Source organism: Ixodes scapularis, unplaced genomic scaffold (assembly GCF_016920785.2).
Source record: "Ixodes scapularis isolate PalLabHiFi unplaced genomic scaffold, ASM1692078v2 PGA_scaffold1__304_contigs__length_218370807, whole genome shotgun sequence".
Classification (NCBI taxonomy): Eukaryota; Metazoa; Arthropoda; class Arachnida; order Ixodida; family Ixodidae; genus Ixodes; species Ixodes scapularis.
The window spans coordinates 48,598,157-48,617,686 of NW_024609846.1; the positions used below are offsets into that span (position 1 = coordinate 48,598,157).

At 48.6% G+C, this 19,530-nt stretch overlaps 1 protein-coding gene across 1 annotated transcript in view; it reads left to right on the forward strand.

Moving 5' to 3' along the window:
• The first annotated feature begins 4,112 nt into the window (after positions 1–4,112).
• The window catches only part of LOC115309071, a 54,647-nt gene continuing 39,229 nt past the window's right edge, over positions 4,113–19,530 (forward strand). The window contains exon 1 of the mRNA XM_029967236.4: positions 4,113–4,286. The gene's annotated coding sequence lies outside the window, so the exon portion shown is untranslated. The remainder of the gene's footprint in view (positions 4,287–19,530) is intronic.

The following is a 19,530-nucleotide window of genomic DNA, read 5'->3' on the forward strand; positions in this document are numbered from 1 at the left end:
GTCCATGTACAGTCTAGCTGAAGAGCGACGGCAGAAAAGGCGTCTGCCACAACCACTGCCACTCCTGTGACGCCGTCGAGATAACGGCCGGCGACATCGTGACACTTTTACTACGATGTTGGGCAGAAATCGAGGAACTTTTTTTTTTGGATGCGGTAAACACATTAATCAGAGACGCGTTCTAGGTAGCATGGCAGCACAGACTCCAGTAGGTTGCAACCCATAGCACGCACTACCTATATGACCATGCGGATATTTCCCTCTCCTTGAATTTCTAGGCTGGTAAGACTGGCAATCTCGATAGTGTTGAATGCGCATTGCAAAAGGACCGTAGGAGCTCGCCGTCGGCACACGCTCAGCAGCCGCAGACATGGCTACGGCCGCGAGTTCTACCGTTATTGTTTGGCGAGTTCATTGCCCGACCTGCTTCTAGGGAATTGAAACGGGTGCTGTACTGGGTATTTCACCAAGGGCGATAAAATGTGTACAGATGGAAAACTGCATCTGCACACAGTAAAATGTGTGCAGTTGGAGAACTTTTACAGGGAGTTATCAATGTTTAATTTTCGTTTGAAAAGATTTTTTTTAAAATAATGGCAAGGAGTTATGAGAGTTCTATCTTTGCCATTTATTTGTCGCTCTAGACAACATTAAATGAGGGGATAATTGTCACATTAAGTTGACTAATTAACTAAAATCTTTTAATTAACCTTTTTAATTATTGGTTTTAGGGGTCGTGTTGAAAGTGACACGAGACTGTGATGAAATATTGGAAACTCTGTAGAAGAAAAAGGACACTGGACACGGAACATCTCTCAAACTCGGCTAGTGTGGATATTTTCTCAAATCTTTGTACAGTGTTTAATTTTCATTCAAAGAGATTTCTTTTTTCAAATGGGGGCACGGATCCCCACTTCGTCGCTGCAGCGTGCAGACAGAGTGCGGCCCCTGGAAGTTTAGTATCGGCCATCTTGGAGTCGCAGACTCAACAGATGCTCACTGCCGCCCTGAAGAAGATGCCAGGGGTCTGGACTGTGAACATGAAGGTATAGGACGTGTCATGTTTTCCAGTGGAATGACGAATACGTTTATTTCTTTAACTAAAGCATATTGAGACGTAATACAACCACGACTGCTCTCGAAGAAAGGACTGCAACACAGAAAACATCTCTGTGGGAAAAGGCAGAGAAATAACCAAGGCAGTTAGCTTTTTTCAAAACATTTTGCAGAAGAAAAACCTGAGGAAAAACTGGTGGCCTATTTTTATGAAGCATATATAACAACCTTTGCACTACTCCTTCCAAAGCCTCGCTTCTTGTATTGAAATGCCCAAAGAGTTTAAAGGGAATGTTCGGGGATACATGGCATCAAAGAGCTGGCTTTCATCTTTTCCAAGCTACTGCAGTGGCTGCCTTGAAGCATCCTGCAGACACACTCGAACAAAGGACTGCGAGACAGAAAACTGATTTTTGTGGGAAGATAAAAGCAGAAAACTAACCAAGCAGTTCGCTTTTCTAAAGCATTTAGAAGCAAAAGATTGTGAAAAAAAGCTTTGGTATTTTTTTGCAGCTTATAACAAGCTTTGTGCTGCTTCTGTCAAAGCACTGCTACTTGGATGCATCAAAATGCTCAAACCTGATGTTTCGGGACATATGACACCAAGCTGGCTTTCACGTTTCGAAGTCGGTGCAGTGGCTGCTGTAAAGGGGCACTGAAACCCCAAAGGTTGTATGTTTTTTTACAGTGAAGCTGTTATGTGCTAGGATCTGGGAAAAAATGCGTCCATGGGTTTTGACAAAAAACTCTCGTTTAAACGACACTCCCTCATTCCAATTAGTTGTGGCAAGTATAAAAAAAAAAGGGGGCAACCCACGTGAGTGAGCCTTCCTTGGCATTATTAGATGGTGATGTCCTGATCCCTTGTTATCATCTACGGTCACTGACTTCTCTCAGCTAAGAGTGCGCTGTGACAAGGCTGAAGGCAGAATGTGCCGATCTAACCTTTTGCTTCCGCGATGCTGATAAAGAGGCTGGGCTCAATTGGAAACAACGAAGTCGTGCAAGTGTTCATTGAAGGCATATGTAAATTTTATAGATATATAGTTGTAAAGATAACAGCTCAGCTGGTCCTCCATCCTCACATGAAGTGCATAGTTATGTCCAACAGGAGAGGAGGACCACAAAACTGCCGAGCGACAAAGAAATGATGCGAGGGGATCTTAGCTGCTTTGTTCGTAATGATGACAAAAGGTGGCATTATGGAAATGGAATTAAGATCAGGAAAGTCGCCTTGCTTCATAGGGAGTGCTCAGATGAAGTGGTCGTAAATATCAAGTTGGTCGTGCGTCAGAGCAGTCAAAGCCGCAGTGGCCAAAGCCTACATGACATGGGCAGCCTGGACCTAGCTGACAGATGTTTGTCTGACTACAGTATTAGGATACGCACGAAACGGTGAACAGTGAGGGCTTTCGCTCACTTTCTGTACCTGGCAGAGTAAGCGCAAATTTGAATTACTTACCTACGTTTAAATTCATATTAAGCAGCAAGGATATCCTGGTGGCTCGCAGTTCTAACTCTGTAATTTCCCACAGAAGTCGAATGCTACTAAGTCTGTGGACCTTTTTCTGTGATTCGTATGAAGCACGGCTAAATGGCAACGAATTCGGTGATCAGTCTTGTGCGACATAAGGACATGGGATGTCCCGGTAGTGTTTAGGTGTAACGTCATGAAGCATACTCAAAGTTCAGACACTGCTGTGTGAATCTAGGTGTGCCAGCCGAGAAACGGATGGAACAGGCAAGTGCTCCCAAGCAAGACGTAGGATGTTTGTGGATCACTGGCTGATTTCTTCTTTCCTGGCACTACGTACTGCATGGGCATTGCAGGATTAGTTTGTTGTAATTTATAATTGTTTATAAGATCATAAAGTGCATAAATCCCCATAGACCAATTTTAAAAAAATTGACTACAAGGCTCTCATTAGTTGATAACTTCATATGTTGAAGTAGTAAAAATACCTTTGGCATGGTACTAAAAAAAAAAAAAAAAAGCGTCCCATTTTGTCGATGAAATGCTCATTGACACTTTACGTCCAGCGAGGTTCTGTTAAGCGGCGTTTTGTCAAAAAAACAATCTCGCAGCGCCGTCCATATGCCACGTGCACGATGTCTATGTTCACCCAAAGCCGCCTATTTTGGACCACGTGCAAAACAAAAAACCGCTGCACAGCAACACCAAAAGTACGGAGTAAAATCCCATATGCAAGAACACATGTTGATACATGGAACGGGCCTTGGAGACTCGGCCTGGTGTGTTTACCGCGTCCAAAAGATGTTTGTCCTGTCCGTCCTTTTTTTCTAACATTTTTTTTAAAATCTATCACCAACGCGCTTAATTCCAAAAAAAAAAAAAAAAGTCCCTCAATTTTTGCTTGATGACGTCATGGAAGTGTCATGCTGTCGCCAGTCGCGATCCTGGCGGCATCCCAATAGCTGTGGTCTATGTGGCAGACGTCTGTTCTGCTGCAGGTCGCTCTCCAGTGTGGCAGCCCACGGAAACTAGGCAGCCAGAAGTTCCGACGCTCTGACGACAGCGACACTCGCGTTCGGTGGTGCTACTCGCAGCTTTCTTTAGCATTTCTACGACCAACCGCCAGGATCGCGACATGCGTCATTTGGGCATTTGGGCAATGGACCTTTTCCACATACCGACGGCACCAGGCGGTGGCTGCACGAACTAAAAATGGAGGAAGTGACCTACCTGCGCTACCAATCGATAATGGGAGCTACGCTACCAGTTTCTTCGCACTCCGAGCAGCGGCGCCTGCCCAACGCGACTTGAAAGAGGGGCATCCGTGGCGTCCACCCAAACGTCGTGTTTTCCTTTCCGTCGACGTTCTTTTTTTGTGTAACACAATTATATATATGCTGCAGTTACGTGTTCTACTCGCTGATATACAGCCTCCTTCCGAATTTCCTCTATGTTTCGTTCCGACTTCCGCCGCTTGGCATCGGGCGCTCGCGCGTGCGCAGAACGCTTCTCGGAAAAGGTCCATTTGGGGCATTTGGGGACCACTTTTGAAGTTTCCACAGTTTCCACACGGACTAAAAGTCGAAGATGGCGGTGTGTTGAAGTGAAGCGTTGGGAACGTTCGGAATAAGTGCTCGTTGGTCTCAACTTTGGTTTGACCGAGGGAACTGGATTTACTAGGGCAACGCTTGTGCTGTGGTGTGTGCATCCGAAGGTCGGCGGTCCCGGCATATACGCGTCCCGGAACGGCAGCCACGTGAGTTGTCAGGATCTTAAAAGCCCTTGACCCATTCGGGTGAGTGGTTTTGTTTGTCACATCGCGCTTGCGAACACGGCGGAGTCTTTTCAGCACCACCTACAAAGTGGTTGTCTTGTGCGGGCGCCGAGGTGGGGTCCGGAGTCTCATGTCCGAAGATTTCCGGGTCCGGGTAGACGTTCCTTCCCCGCTGACGGGCTCCCGTTGGGCGAGGTGGAGGTGGGAAACGTTGGTGAAATACGGAAAGGCTGGTTTATTTCAAGTGTTCACGCTGAAGCATGTTATGTGGCACGTAGACTCAGTAGGGAATAGGCCCGTTTGAGTCGCTTGCAGGCTTGCGATTCTCGACGGAAGCAAGCGCGCGAGTCGGAAGGACGCGCGGTAATCAATCAATCGATCCATCTTTATTTGCACAAAATAGTAGAGCACGGGAAGCGTGCGCGGCTGGCAGAGAGGTTACATACAAACCCGTACGCTGAGGCGCCTGCCAGCCAACTTTCCGTGAGTTAATGAATAGACACAACACACAACAGTTTGACGTTTTAGACGCGGAGGAACAAATAATACAGGAAGGACAAAATATGGCCATTGGACTCTCAAGACTCAAATTAAGGGCGGCCCACATATTCGCGCAGAGTGCGCAGCGCCACGCAGTGCAACGCAATCGAGGTAAAAATAAACCGGTCCACCGGAGAGATCCTAACTGGAGCCGGCCCCAGCCGGGACCCGCTCAACAAACTAGTCAGCGCGGACACCCGAGGCAAATGTGCGAACGAGCCCACAAGGTCCTGTTCGAGCAACTCTAGAGAGTACGGAGTGCGCGCGACATGCTCCGACTGAAGTCACGGGGCTCGTCACCAGACCCAGGCAAGGGTGGGTGCCAATGATGCGATTGCTGCGCCAATTGCGCCAAGGGCCTAACCCTGATACATCCTGCTACATTTTGCCAAAATATGGGTAAGCTGCGCCCAAGGACCAATTTTGGTCGTCTTTCAAAATCGAAACCAAACTGAGTACCGTAATTAGTTAGTTGGCGGTACCTACCCCTCTTGAGACGGGGGGTCAGCAAAAGTTCAGATTGCCGACACAGGTAACAGTTTTAGTTTCTTGCTTTGTTCTAGCTTTTCCTGGGACACTTTCACTGATTGGCGATCATACACAGTCTCTCCCACTCAACGAGAATGCGCTTGGTTGCTAGTGTACCGTAGGCCCCTTCCCCGAATCCCAGCATTTCGGGCATCTTTTCTTCGCTGGTCGCCCAGGGCGGTCGACACAGTGGTTAAGGGCAGGGCAACCACAGCAGCATGTGGAAGACCTCCTCGCTTGACTGCCCACACAGAGGGCAGGCCGTGTCGGTGCCTCCGAAGAGTTGGGCACGTCGACAGTTTGTCATCAGTGCTCCTACCCGTGCCTGAAACAGTAGCGCGCTTTCATGGTCCCCTCGGTAGTGTGTGCAGGGAGACGGCTCTGACTTGTGAAGCGCATAGATGTTTTGGAGGATCTGCTTTTTCATGCGTGAGCTAGGTGGCGCAAGCGGCTGCCCAATACAACATACTCTGCATGAATCGTCCATCCGGTCTTGCATGGTTCTTCTCGTCGTCTCGCGTCTTTTTCAAATTTTCGCAACGATAGATGCAAGCGTGCGCGGACGCTCCGACACTAGCGCGCCTTACCAGCCATGCCGTCATGCTGTGAAACGAAACCACGTTTTTGCACGGCGGAAGTTACTTTGTGGGCTGAAACACTCGTTTCTGAAAGCAACGGCCGTGGGAAAACTGTATTTGGTTCCTGCGTACCAGTACCAGTCACCGTGGTCGCATGACTTCGGGTGCTCACATCGCTGCAAATATGGTGCTTTCTAAATTGAAACGTAAGGACCGCCGCAAGGTCATCAGCATTCCTGTTCTTGTTTATATCATACGCTACTACAAAATCCTTCTTCAATTCAAAGACTGCTGTGCCAAAGTATTGATTACCTAGGTTTCTCTCGGTAGGCTTTCTTTTGAAAGAGACTTCGGTATGTGAAATATCTGCCGCGAAAGAAAGTTGGTGAAGAGAAGTGAGCTAAAGCAAAGAAGGTAATGTCTGCTCGCTGAACCCACACAGCACACTTGTTTGTCTCTAGTTCAGTCGTTGCACAAAGCGCTTCAAGAACTTTTTGACCCTCGCCAGGCTGACAGGCGAGGTACAAGCTAAACATGCAGAAAAAAAATGTCAGGGTTAACCTAATGCTGTGATATTTACTACTAAGATGGTCATTTTCAAGTGAATTTTAATATGTGTAGTTTGGTTCTTATTTACCTATAGCGAGTTCATATATATGTATAATGTAACTCAAGCATTGCAAAATGTGTCATGTCATTGGCATCTCAGTTACATTTTGAAACACTTTTCTGGTGGTTTAACTTGACCACAGTTGGTTTATTGCGGTCAGCAAAGTGCCCTTATTTGTCCAGGACTTAAAGGGGGGGTGCAACGATTTCCGGACTTCGGTCAAAGATTTCTGGAAGTTGCCCTCTGACGCTTCTGAAGTAAAGAACAGAAAACCGATTTTGCCTGCATGTCCTAGTTGTTGTGTAAAAAAAAGATAAATATTGGCATTTCTGACACCCCTCAACTCACTCTCAGTCTTCAGGGTCACACCTGGTCCCCCTCCTAGTGACGTCATTCGGAGTGCCGTGTAGCTTCTTGTGTGCTCTCTCGGAGGACGCTTCCTCTCCCTCTCTCTGCTGACATTAGCGGGCGTTATGCTGCAGCTTAGAGCCAAGCGAGGTCATGTAATCTTTTTGCCATAGTTCCTTCGGCTGCCACTTGGGGCTGCAGGGGGGGAAAAAAGCTAGACTTTTGCTTTGCGATTATGCAGCGGAATCACAACATTTTTATCGAAGGAGGTGTTTTCTGTATCCTCCGGGAGACGATAAACAACGTAAAAAAAAACGAGATGCAAATTCTTTTAATCATAAAATCGTTGCATTGCCCCTTTAAAACAAATATTTTTATTTTTCTAAGAATATCTGCTATTAGCGCCGAGATGTTTCGGTGGCGCCCTCTTATGGTTTCCCTCCGTGACGTCACGACTGGGATTTGCCTCGCCGTGACGTCACCAGTTATTCTGACTACTTACCATCGGGTGCGACGATGAGTTCGATGGTGTGTTTAAAAACCACAGTAGAAGCTAGAAGCCATCGCAATCCGAAAATAACACCGTCAAAGCTGACAATCTTAGTTTTCATATGCCCATGGTTTGGCCAATCGTGGAAAGCTGACCACAGCGACGCTTTTGGCCACGCACATCGCTAATAGCCACTTTCACTGCTCTGAAACACTGTTTTGGCAGCTCCAAAAGCAATGTTTACTGCTCCAAAACTCTGTTTTTGCTACCCCAAAGGCAACTTTTGGTGCTCCGAAATGCTGTTTTGGCTGCTACGAGAGGTGCTCCGAAACGGCTGAGGCTAATCACATCACTGGGGTGCACATGTCCTGGCAAAGACAAGTATGCACCCACTGCTGGAGGGAAAAGGGAGGCCTCATGTTGCCTAGTGCGAGGAAAGACGGGGACAGGGAGGCCTGTTAGGCTGGAGACGCGCGTCACTGTGGCTAAGTATGAACCATCCAGAGACGGGCCACAGGCGACAGCGAGGAGGTGGACTCGTGACACTGTACGGCGATGGCTCAGACATTGCCAGCTAATCGACCGAAGATGTGCCTCATAGTCCATAGACCTCACGACTGACCAGCATACGAGTCGCACGGCGCTGAACCCTCTCAAGCCTCTCCATGTTTTGCACTTGGGGGGGGGGCTCTGGATAGAGGAGCAGTATTCTAATTGAGGAAGCACTAGGGCACTGTACAGAGTCTGCAGAGTATCCCGTCCAAAATGTCGTGAGAAGCTGTACAAGAAGCTCAGTAAACTGCGAGCCTTACCAACGACCCTAGCCACATGGTGACTAAAATCGAGAGTTGGCGTGAAGGAGACGCCTAGGATATTGAGCAACTGTATGGGAGGAATAGTAAACCCTCCAAGGGGATAATGTAGAGAATCAACGTTCCTGGCAGAGCTAAACCGCATTACAGCGCACTTGCCGTGGCTGAGACTGAGATGATTATTTGTGGACCACAGAGCCACCTTGTCCAGGTGAGCCTGCAGAATGGCAACATCGGCAGCAGAGCAAACCCCCATAGCCGACGTAGTATCATCAGCATACTGGACCGTAAGGACCCTATCTGATTTGGGAATATCCCGGACGTACAGATTGAAAAGGGTTGGACCTAACACCGATCCTTCAGGAACTCCCGAAGAAGCTTTGAAAGTGTGAGACACCGAGCCCCGGTACACTACCCGAAAACTGACTAGTAAGGAAGGCAGTAACCCAGTGCAGTAGACCGCCACCCACCCCACAGTCGAACAGCCTCCTGACGAGACAGGCGTGATCCAGGGTGTCAAAGGCATTGCGGGAAGTCTAACTGGACAACATGGGTGGGAGCAAGACCATCTAGGTTGTTGCTTATGTAATGGGAAACGATGGCCAGGGCAGTTTCACAAGAGCGGGAGTGCCGGAACCCATGCTGCGTCGAAGGCATGAGCTGGAGACGATTCAGGTGAGAGAGTAGGTGCTTGTTGACCATGCTTTCCAGGGTACGACACAGAATTGAGGTCACAGATACTGGACGGTAGCTGGCTAGATCACTGTGTGACTTACCCTTTCCCTTGAAAACTGGAGTGACCAGTGCCTGCTGCCAGCTATATGGGAGGACTGAGTGGTCCAGAAGAGACAGAAAATTTGCGAGGAGGAGGAGGAGGAAAGCTTGGAGGATGAATCGTCTTCTACAACTTGGGTTAGGGTTTTTCGTTGCGGAGGGTCTAGGATCTCCCGCACATGAAGAAGTAGGAGAGGCCAGAGCTCGTTTTGTAGGTCAGGAGGAGGAACGGCCCAGTTTACCCAGGAGTAGGGGAGGTGGGTAGGGAAGTTCAGAGGAGTGGGGTGGGAGAAGGGATGGAAGAACATGAGGTTGGATCATCCTAAGTAGGATGGGAGGGATGCCGTCAAGACCAGCTGAGCAGGATGGTTTGATACAGCGAAGGGCCTCCTCCATGTCACAGGGTGTAAGAGAAATAGAAGAGAGAACATCAGGGTTGGGAGGCAAATCAACCCCGACACCATGGCCATAAAGTAAAACGGGCAGAGGCACAGGAGAAAACCGAAGCAAACTGGTTGTCAAACAGATTGGCGATCTCTCCAGGGAGAATGGCAGTTTGGCCATTTGATGTGAAAGATAAGCCATGTGGAGTAGTTTGATGCTGACTGACGTAAGACCAAGAGACTTTCGGTTCCTTACGCGCACATAGAGCGATAAACTTTGCAAATGCAACCTGAAATGCCTTAGCCCGAACGCTGAAGTGCCTTAGCTTGTGCGAGTGTCTTGGGACACTGCAGACGGGCAGCATGCTTGAAAAGAGCCCGCCTCTGACGAGCGACACGAATATAATTTTTTGTGATCCAAGGGGCCCGAGCGCACCCCCTCCGGCTAGAAACGCAGTGCGTACACTCCAACTGAATTGCATGTGCCAAATCACACCAGAGGTCCATGTTAGTTAAACAGTCGTCGCCCATGGTGGTCATGCACCATGGGGCAAGGTGAGCAAGTTCCATGTGATTAAGATCTGTCCGGTGGAACTTCCATATGTCACGAGCGAAGCGACCTCTGCATGGTAGAACCAGAGCATAAATGAACTCAATGGCCAAGTGGTCACCCTGGAGAGACCAGAGTACACATCGCACGAAAGACTTTGGGATGGGTGTGACACAAACACAAGGTCGAGAAAACTGGAGTTCGGGATGTAAGTAGGAGAGCGGCAGATCTGGGAAACCCCAATATTGGCACCAGGCCCAGTAGAACGTCATTGGCTGCGTCGGAGGGGATGGGAGCATCAGAGCTCCACCAGTCGATGTGGCTGTGTAAGTCTCCCAACAGAAACAGCTCCCGACAGGACCTCGTAGGCGCCTTCGTCATGGACCCATCGAGGAGCTCGTAGGCAGCCACCCGGGTGGACGGCAGACAGTAGGCACAGACGAGAAGAGACTTACCCTTCGGGTGGTGAAGTTCCAGAAAAATCGCTCCTAACTCCGGGTGCTCGAGGTCATCCCATCTGACGGCCGGGACTCCGGACGACACTGTTATGAGCACACCACCGCCATGAAATGAACGATCACGCCGATGAACTGAGTCGAGGGCCTGGCCGAAGAGCTCGGCATCACAAACACTATCGTCCAACCACGTCTCCGTGAGAAGGAAGACTGTATTCTCGGGGAGAGCCGATGAGACGAGCTTGAGGTCAGTCAGTTTATTCTTCACACTACGGCAATTGGTGTACTAAAGCGTAACTGACCCGCTAAAGCGGTTGCTCGGAGTGGGGTTACGAGTGCCGGTGGGTCGATGCTGAGTGTCCTGCGAGTCGCACGGGGGTGTCTCAGACGGTGGGGGGCTGATGTCACCATCAGCTCCGAGCGACGAAAACAGCGGCTCTTCGAACTGTGGCAACTGACATATGCCGCAAAACCAGGGTTCGGTTGAAGAGGACAGGCGCCGATATAACCCCAGTGATAGGAGCTCGCACTTGCAATGATGCGCCACCTGTTGCACAGGTCACATTGTAATGCTGCCACAGTATCGTAGACACTCTTTGAGCAGCAAGGACAGGTGGGGCGGGGGCCCGGATTTCGTGCAATGTCCCCAGCAAGCAGCAGGAGCCAAACGGCATGTAACCACCTTGTAGGCCTAGCCAGATCGGTCTGGGTGGGAGGCAGAAGAACGTGGAGAGCGAAACGGGCGTCCGGGGCAGTCTGGTGCAGTTGTCGGGTGCCTGGGGAGTTCGTAGTGGGCGTCATTGAGAAAGAATGAGTGCTGGAGCCGGACGAGAGCGATGTACGTGAAAATCAGCCGGAGTTCAAACAAAAAAACGCCTGACACGCTCTGCCATTTTTCTTTTAATAAGTTTATCCTAATTGTATTGCAGAAGGAAAGTCATCCAGCACTACATATAGTTCAAACTGACTGCACACCGAAAAGGATATTTTCACATCTGTGCTAACTCTCTTGAAGGGACGACATGGGACGACACCAGAGATTGACACAAAAAAATATTTATTTTTGTAACTATGACAAGCAAAACAAACAGCAACTCTGACAACAATGAGTGATGTATGTTACTCATACATTACAAAAATAAGAATACACATGCAAAATGTATTAACGCATCAACAGTGCAACACTGGAAAAAAAGTACTGTATTACAGCGACAAATGCAATATGATGGAGGGCATTTGAAGAAATTACTGTCCAAGTTCCATGAAAAGCGCTTGCACGTATGACCACGTGACTAATACAGCAACGATAGAAGAACAATCTGGCCCAGTGGCTTCTAAATTCGGTGACCAAATGCAAATGTCCGTCAACAAAGAAACTACAGCAACAATACTTCTTACGTATGCCATCACCGCCATGAGAAAAGTAGACAACTGAATGTCTAAAGTAAAAAGTAAAGACTATTGATCTAGTCGTTCAGAATGACCCCAACAGATGCCGGGAATTCATTATGCACTGCCCAAATAAACATATCTTGCTCTTACTGACTAAACCAATGATTAAGATAAAATAGCAAGAACTGGAAGCCAATGGATGGCTTAATACAAGGGCCTATGCTAATAGAGTATGGGAATAAGAACTCCTCCATTCAATATGACCATGATGCAAAAACCCAACATGTGATAGAAATAATTGCCATTATCGCACTGGGCCTCTGAGACCTACTCATCAAAAATAATCCCAACAAATGCTTGGCATGAACTCTGCACCACCCAGCCAAATAAGTCTCCTTTTTCAGTAAGCTTTACTTCTGTGTAAATTAGGAATCATGATCATAAGCAATAAGAACTATCATCCAAGTATGGTGGCCCAGTAATATATATGTCGGTATAAAAATGAAAAGGAGGCCTTTCATATTTCATTGACTCACAATTAAAGAAACAGTTTCAAACAGTTTTAAGAAATTCTTGGGGTGCACTCTGCACTCCCGAATTAAATACACTTAGCGCTTGTATAAACAGATATTTAAAAAAAGCACCAAGGCCTCAACATGGATCTCAAATATGAGGTAAGCTTTAACCCTTGAACTTCTCAAGCCGTGCACCAGATGAGCAAGATTGAAAACGTGCCTTGTCTAAGTTTCTATTCACAAAACGCACATGCCAGCATAAACAAACCCTGCAAAACATAAAAAAAAAAAAAGAAATGAACGCGGCACTTTGCAGTACAAAAATTAAAAAATCCAATGCGCAATAGATTTTGGAACAAGACATCGCACACGTTTGGAAGATGGGCTACACTTTCAATGATGGACATAAAGTGAGACTCCAGCTCCTGAACAAACGTGAAAGCTGCGTTCGATGACACAGTCAGGTTACCAAAGAGTTTTCCTGGAACATGATATGCCTTAATCCCTTAACCGTTTTTCATTTTTGGCAATTTTTAACCCTAAACAGCTTCTTTTTTTTAATCTTATGATTTCAGTTACTCCACGCATAAAGCCCTATCGTGATTGAACGACAGAGCAAACAGAGACATTTGATTGAAGTCGATCGTAATTGCTTTGTTTTTGGAACAAGTTCAACTAACTCGTACTAAAAAAAAGAAAAAAACCCGGAATGGAAAGGAAGGTTGTCTGGGCCCCTAAGACAACTTCGCGAGCATGTGATACAGCTCGAAACACGGAATTACACACAGAGCCTTCTCGCACTTGCTGCACCAAAACCTTGTCTCCTTCCTCAGCTTCTTGAAAGATGGGCATGTGCAGAAACTTGTTCTTCGACCAGTACCGCTCTTGCTCCTGTTTTTGCACAATCCCTTGCAACAGCAGGAGTGACAAGAACACCTGCATCTCCTCTGCTGTTGTTGGTACTCATTTCTTGAGGCGAGAATGCTCGCTGAGTTGGCTGGCATTGAGTGTTGGCTCAGCGTATCGGTTGGTTTCCCTAGCTATCAACGAGACCAAGCAATTGTCCAAAAAAGCTTCAAAGTACTCAAGCACGTCAGTGGTTGATTGGACCGAAAATGTCTTGCCCGGGCTGCCGAGAAAAGTGAACCTAGGGGGTGCTGGTGGAACACTGTTCATGGCAATTTTCGACCACTGCCGAGCATCGGCAACAGCTCGATCTGGATCGTCGTCGTCTTCCGCTTCGTCCGAGGAGCTGCTGAGTTTGACGTCGTAATAACTGTTTTCTTCACTTGAAGAACAGAAGTGGACGTCAGTATTCATGTCGCTATCGAAGTCTTCCTCAAAAGAAGCATTCCTTTTCCCTTTGGATGGGCACGGGCCACACGTGTTCCCACCACCGGATGCCATTTTTCAGTCTTGTCTTCAACAAAAGAAAAAGACAAAACAGACGCAAAATTGCCGTTCCTGTGCTGCCATCTGTTGGCAGCATCTCAAACTGCGTTATCAACGAGCCTGGGTCGTCTGAAACGGCAAAGGGATGAACAATGCAGGATGGACGAGCTAAGCTCGTCCTAAACGATTTGGGGACGGCTCGAGATGGGGGGGGGGGGGGGGGGGGGGGGGACGAGCTAGGCTCGTTCATAACGGTTCAAAATCATTTTTTTTTTATTATGCGAAACGATTGAATACAATGCCTGGACATTACCCTCAAAATTCGAAACATGGAAATACAGTATTTGTTAAGTAAAAAAAAAAGAACAATTTTCAAATGCCGAGTTCGAAGTTCCTGCGCGATCCGCGCCAGTGGAGTGACGTCAAATATTGAGGGGTCCTGCGAGTCTAGTTTCTTTTGCGCCTCCTCTTCGAAACGTGTTTCTGCGACCCAAAGCGAGTATGTGGGGTGCGGGGGAGAATGGCGCCGGCATACCAGGAAACCGGTTTCCTGCGTGCGTTCCATGCTGCCTATCGCTCCGAGCAGACGACGCTGCCCCGGTGGTGTCACAATTGAAACTATGATACACAGACACCAAACCCAGTTGTTTTGACCGTTTGACGATTTCTTTTTCGAAGTCGTGAGAGGTCGTCGGGCACCTAAAAAAGACCACTTTGTCTGATTCCTTGACTCATCGATCACCCTCTGCTACATGCGTCGAGCACCGCCATGTTTATTGAGGGAGGATAAAAATCCAGGAGGTGATATCACAACGGACCCTGATTTTTGGCATTTAAAAAAGAAAGGCCGTCGTGCGTTTGCAATTGCATTAAAAAACATGTTTTTGCGATTGCCGTTATTAAATGTTATAGAAATGTCACCTACAAAGCTTCTAAATTTCATGATTTTTTACGTCGGAAATCAAAAGAAGCGAGGAGGTGAGGAGTGGGAGAGAAAAGTGGAAAAAATAAAAAGGCATGCTTGCGCATGGGAAATGTTTTCACAATGTGGTATTTTTTGCGTGTCTGTGACTACATTTTGCATCGTTTTAGACAAAAAAAAAAAAAAAAGACCTTTGGGGTGTCAGTGCACCTTTAAGTATTGTAAAATACTGGTGGGGCCTGTTGAAGGTATCCTCTTTGTTCCTAAGCAACTCACAACGACGACAGCCTTCTGCAGACTTCTCAATGAACAATTTGATGACAAATCCAGAGTCATAATAAGTGGCAGGGTCGTCAATAACATGGGAACTTTCGTGTGACGGAAATTCAGAGATGTTGTCCGAAGAAGGAAAGTTGTCTGGAGGGACAACTCCCACAACGTCTGCAGGTGATGCGACACAAAGAGAAAATAGTGACTGCTCTTGAAGGAGGTCTGCCCTATCATCCTCCACATTCCCCTTATCTGAAAGAATAAAAAGCTTGCATATTCCAATGTGCTTGAGCCCGGAGATGAACTGAGACACATTGGGATTCATGTTGCAACCGCAACCTTGCTTTTGGCGAATGTGCCCGAACACATTTTCCAGCAGGTCTTGTTGCAGTCGCCGCATGAGCAAAAACTTGAAGTCAAAATTTTGTGAAATATTTTCCCAGAGCAGGAGGATAGCTTTAATAGTTATTTGCCACCTTATGATGGTATGTGGCTGACGCCTGCCCTCAAACTTCCAGGCCGCAATCCATGGGAGTTGTTTAAGAAGCTCAATTAACTCCGACTTCCCTTTGCCAATTGCATATCACAACTTTGGCTCTGTTTTCTTCGGACAACAGCTGTTCAAGCAGTCGAAAAGCTTGTCCATTTGATCACAAAAGTATGCCGTGGATCTGGCTGAATCGGGGAGCTCTTTTGCATAAACAAGAGATAAAAGTGCAAGACACACCGAGCCACACAGGACCTGTGTGGCCCGTGCAACCTTCCCATTGTTAAAAGGTTTCTGAAAAATATGTCCGTCGGTTAGTTTTGGGGTCAGTCGTAACCTCATTTCGTGTGGAGTAGTACAGCTTTACTATGTGTGCCCAGTTCACAACCTCATTTCCGATGTGAAGCCTGTGTGATTGCACATTGTTGCGAGTTGTTTTTATTAAATGAGGCACATCGAAAATGAAGTATACGCATTCATTGTTTACGTTGGAAAAAAAGGCTGTGCTCTACAAACACCCTGCTGATTGGCTAAGCTTACGTTTGAAGCACCTTGGTCACAAATCACGGCATTAACTGTGATTCCAATGCCTTTCAGCTGCTCAATCAGTGAGACCAATAGGTTGCGGATTACGGAAGATGGCGTCGATGTGTGCCAAATGGTATATGCGACTGGTTGCACCCACTTTCTAGAAATCCCTGTCTGAAGGACAGCCATCGCGCTGTTGGCAATTGTTGAAATCCATTCGCTGCCATCATCTCTAAATCCGAGCACAACGTCCTGTGCCACGTCATAGGACAGGTATTTCTTTAGCACCATCTCATCGAAGATGAGAGTGCAGATACAGTCGTGCTTATTCCAAGACTGCGTTCTTGTCAAAATGAAAGACATAATTCCAGGAATAATTCCGGGTGTCATTTTAACATTAGACAACCGTCCTCTCGGTGAGTGCCGAGACAGAAGAGTAAAATAGGAAGATAACAAACGGTATGCCCGTGGACCACGAAAGTTCAAGTGCAGGGCAAGCTTTTTATGCCAAAGCGGAAATCGCTTTCCCTTGCCCTTCAACCTCAGCTTAACATGGCTCGAGAGCAGCTGAAATACCTTTTCGCTGATGTGAGGGCAAACCATGTCAAGAGCTTCTGAAGTTGATCAAGGCGCCTTCTGCTGCTGCTTGCGCAATCTTGCGAGGGCCTTCCTATACTTTGAAACTTTGGCCTGCAGATGCCTTATAGTGTCCTTGGACTTCATTGCACTATTGCAGACAGCAGGCACTGAAGTTCTTGAAACTGCAGAAGCAGAAAATACAAATTAGTGAGTTAGCGAAGCAGGCATGCTCATATGATGAACACAATCAAAAGTACTTGATACTGATGTAATCTAAGGGTTATAGATGATCTGCCCTTAAACTACAAATAATTGAAAACCATGACAAACTTGTCTTTAATGATATACTAGCTGAATAGAGTATGTTTTAATCTTCACAACACAAACCATAAGGAATGCAAAATTTAAACTCATTGACGGCAAAGAACATGCATGCAATACTTGTAGCTTCCAAATAAAGGTCTCTCTTACCATGGGCAACCATTGCAGAATCTAAGGGCCAGCTGGTGGAGGGTGTGCTGCCAGGAGTGGTCGCCTCCATGTGGTCTGCAAGAGTTTGTCGATTAGATACTTGTTTCCAAATGAAGGTCTCTCTTACCATGGGCAACCATTGAAGAAGACGAGGGGCAGCTGGTGGAAGGTGTGCTGCCAGGAGATGTCGCCTCCATGTGGTCTACAAGCGTTTGTCGATTAGATACTTGTTGTTTTCAAATGAAGGTCTATCTTACCATGGGCAACCATTGAAGAAGCCAAGGGGCAGCTGGTTGAAGGCATGCTGCCAGGAGTAATTGCCTCCATGTGGTCTGCAAGAGTTTGTCGATTAGGTACTTGTTGTTTCCAAATGAAGGTCTCTCTTACCCTGGGCAATCATTGAAATAGCCAAGGGGCAGCCATTTGAGGGTGTGCTGCCAGATGGGGTCGCCTCCTTGTGGTCTAGAAAAGTTTGTTGACTAGACGCAGGATTATGCTCCTAAAAACTGGTGCTACGTTTTGAAGCAATGAAAGCACTAATGTTCACAAACAAAATACACCCCTATTAATACACTTCACGTGCATGGAGAGGTAAAGCATTACCTTGTGGGCCGCTACCTAATCGGTGCCCAATCGGGACGTGCGTCGCTCGCTCCCCAAGAAGTCACTCTCACAGTGTGTGTTTTCAGAACAGTTTACCAAAACTCGCGCGTCGGTAGTCAGCGTCCTGTCCTCGTCGTCATCGTCACACACTGTCCAGTCCGCAGATTCAGAAGGCCCTTGTCCCGCTTCCCTTTTCATATCCTCGCCCCCCCACCGATCACGTGCCCACCAGGACCTGTCCACGTGTACACACATGCCCTGCCACGGTCCCCGCACGATTCCCGTGCAGGCATGACGCATTGTATGGTGACGCTCCCCCGTCCAAGGATCTGGGTGAGCAGGAATGTTCGGCCCTAGCAGGGTGCGGTAAGAATGGGCGAAGGGGCAGGGGAGATGCGGGAAAGACGGGACTCCAGGGTGGGGTGGCCGGACGGATCCCCACACCTCGCCTTTCTCAAGGCTCGGACCCCGGGGGGGACTCAGTCGGCGGAGGGCGGACGGTCCCGGCCAAAAACTCCTCCAACTCCGCCATAACAGTGCCCTCGGCGGGCGGAGGTAACAACGGGGCGGCAAAGGGCTCGGCCGGGCAGGGGAGTGGCACCAGCGGGGGCGGCAGTGGGTCCAAGACCGCGGTGGTGGCGGTCGCGGCGGTGAAGGCAGCGGCAGCGGCAGTAGGGACAGCGGCAGCGGCTGCAGGGGCCAGGAGGTCGGGCCGATCTCTTTGGAGGAGCCGCTGCCTCGATGCACGTAGGGGGGCCCACCGCCCTCAGCAGCTCCTGCTGGCGTGGGCTGGCCTCGCGAGTCTCACGGTGCACCACCAGCACCCGGCATAGCCAGCAGGGGTCCTGCAGGTCCGGGGCCAACTTGAAGGGGGGCAGCGTGTGCCCGAAGAAGGGTGGCGGGACCTCGACACCGGGCGTGTCGTGGACCGGTCTCGGCTGGTCCCGCCAATGTTGGTGGACGCGAAATAGAGGTCCCGCTGCCCGTCCCACATCGTTCAGGTCGCCACGGTGTGGCATGGCCGCCGGCTCCAGGCTCGTCCCCCCTGCGGTGATGGTCCCTCTCTGCTCCTGGAAGGATTCCCCCGTGCAGGGTGAGGGGGCCTGCTCGTGCCTGGTCCTCCCCGCGCAGGCGGGCCCGACCCACTCTGCGGTGTGACAGCGCGGTGGCTCGCGGAATCCGCGGAGCTCGCCTGGCGCTGTCCGGCCCCAGCGTCCGATGCCCGATCGTGGGGCCAGCTCCAGGGTCGCCGACCCCGAGAGTCAGGCCGCCTCGACCCAGGGCGTCCACCCCGGGTACTTGGGGGAGCGTCGACGCCCCCGTTCTGCGCGGGCGGGTTGGGCAGAAATGCTCAAAAATGTATTTACAAATACTAGGGTACATTAAAATAGTAGCTAAAATACTGATACTAAAATAGATCTGGAAAAATGTATCGCGATACATATCGGAAATACATTTTAAATCGAGGCAAAAAGTATTTGGAAATACAAATACAGGAATACATTTTAGCGAGAGCAGAAATACAAATACAGAATTACTGATACTGCAATACATTTTCCAAATTTGTTTGAGACGCCAACTGAGATGAAGCTTGAAGTTTGAAGCGGAAGTTTTTGATCCCGAAATTCCTTTTCTGTAGGCTTGGCACTACAGAAAACTTGCCTGCTTGTTGAAATTCAGGAAGAACGGCAGCGCGGAGTTCAGTTTCGGAAATGGCGTTTACAACCGGAACCCTTGTGCCGTCCTTCAACTCCACAAAGCCCTCCTGAGTGCGGTTAGCTTCCGCACTGCCGTTCTTCCTGAATTTCAACAAGCAGGCAAGTTTGGGTCTCTCCAAGGGCTTACCCCAGTACTGGCTAGCGGTGTGCCCGGCTTTTCCGCTTTGGCGACATGAGACTGGTTGGTTGACCCGTCGGTCACCCCTGCAGTCAACGGCAACATGCCCGGTCTTTCCACAGAGAAAGCATCTTATAGGAGGTCGTGGGTCCCATGGGCCCTT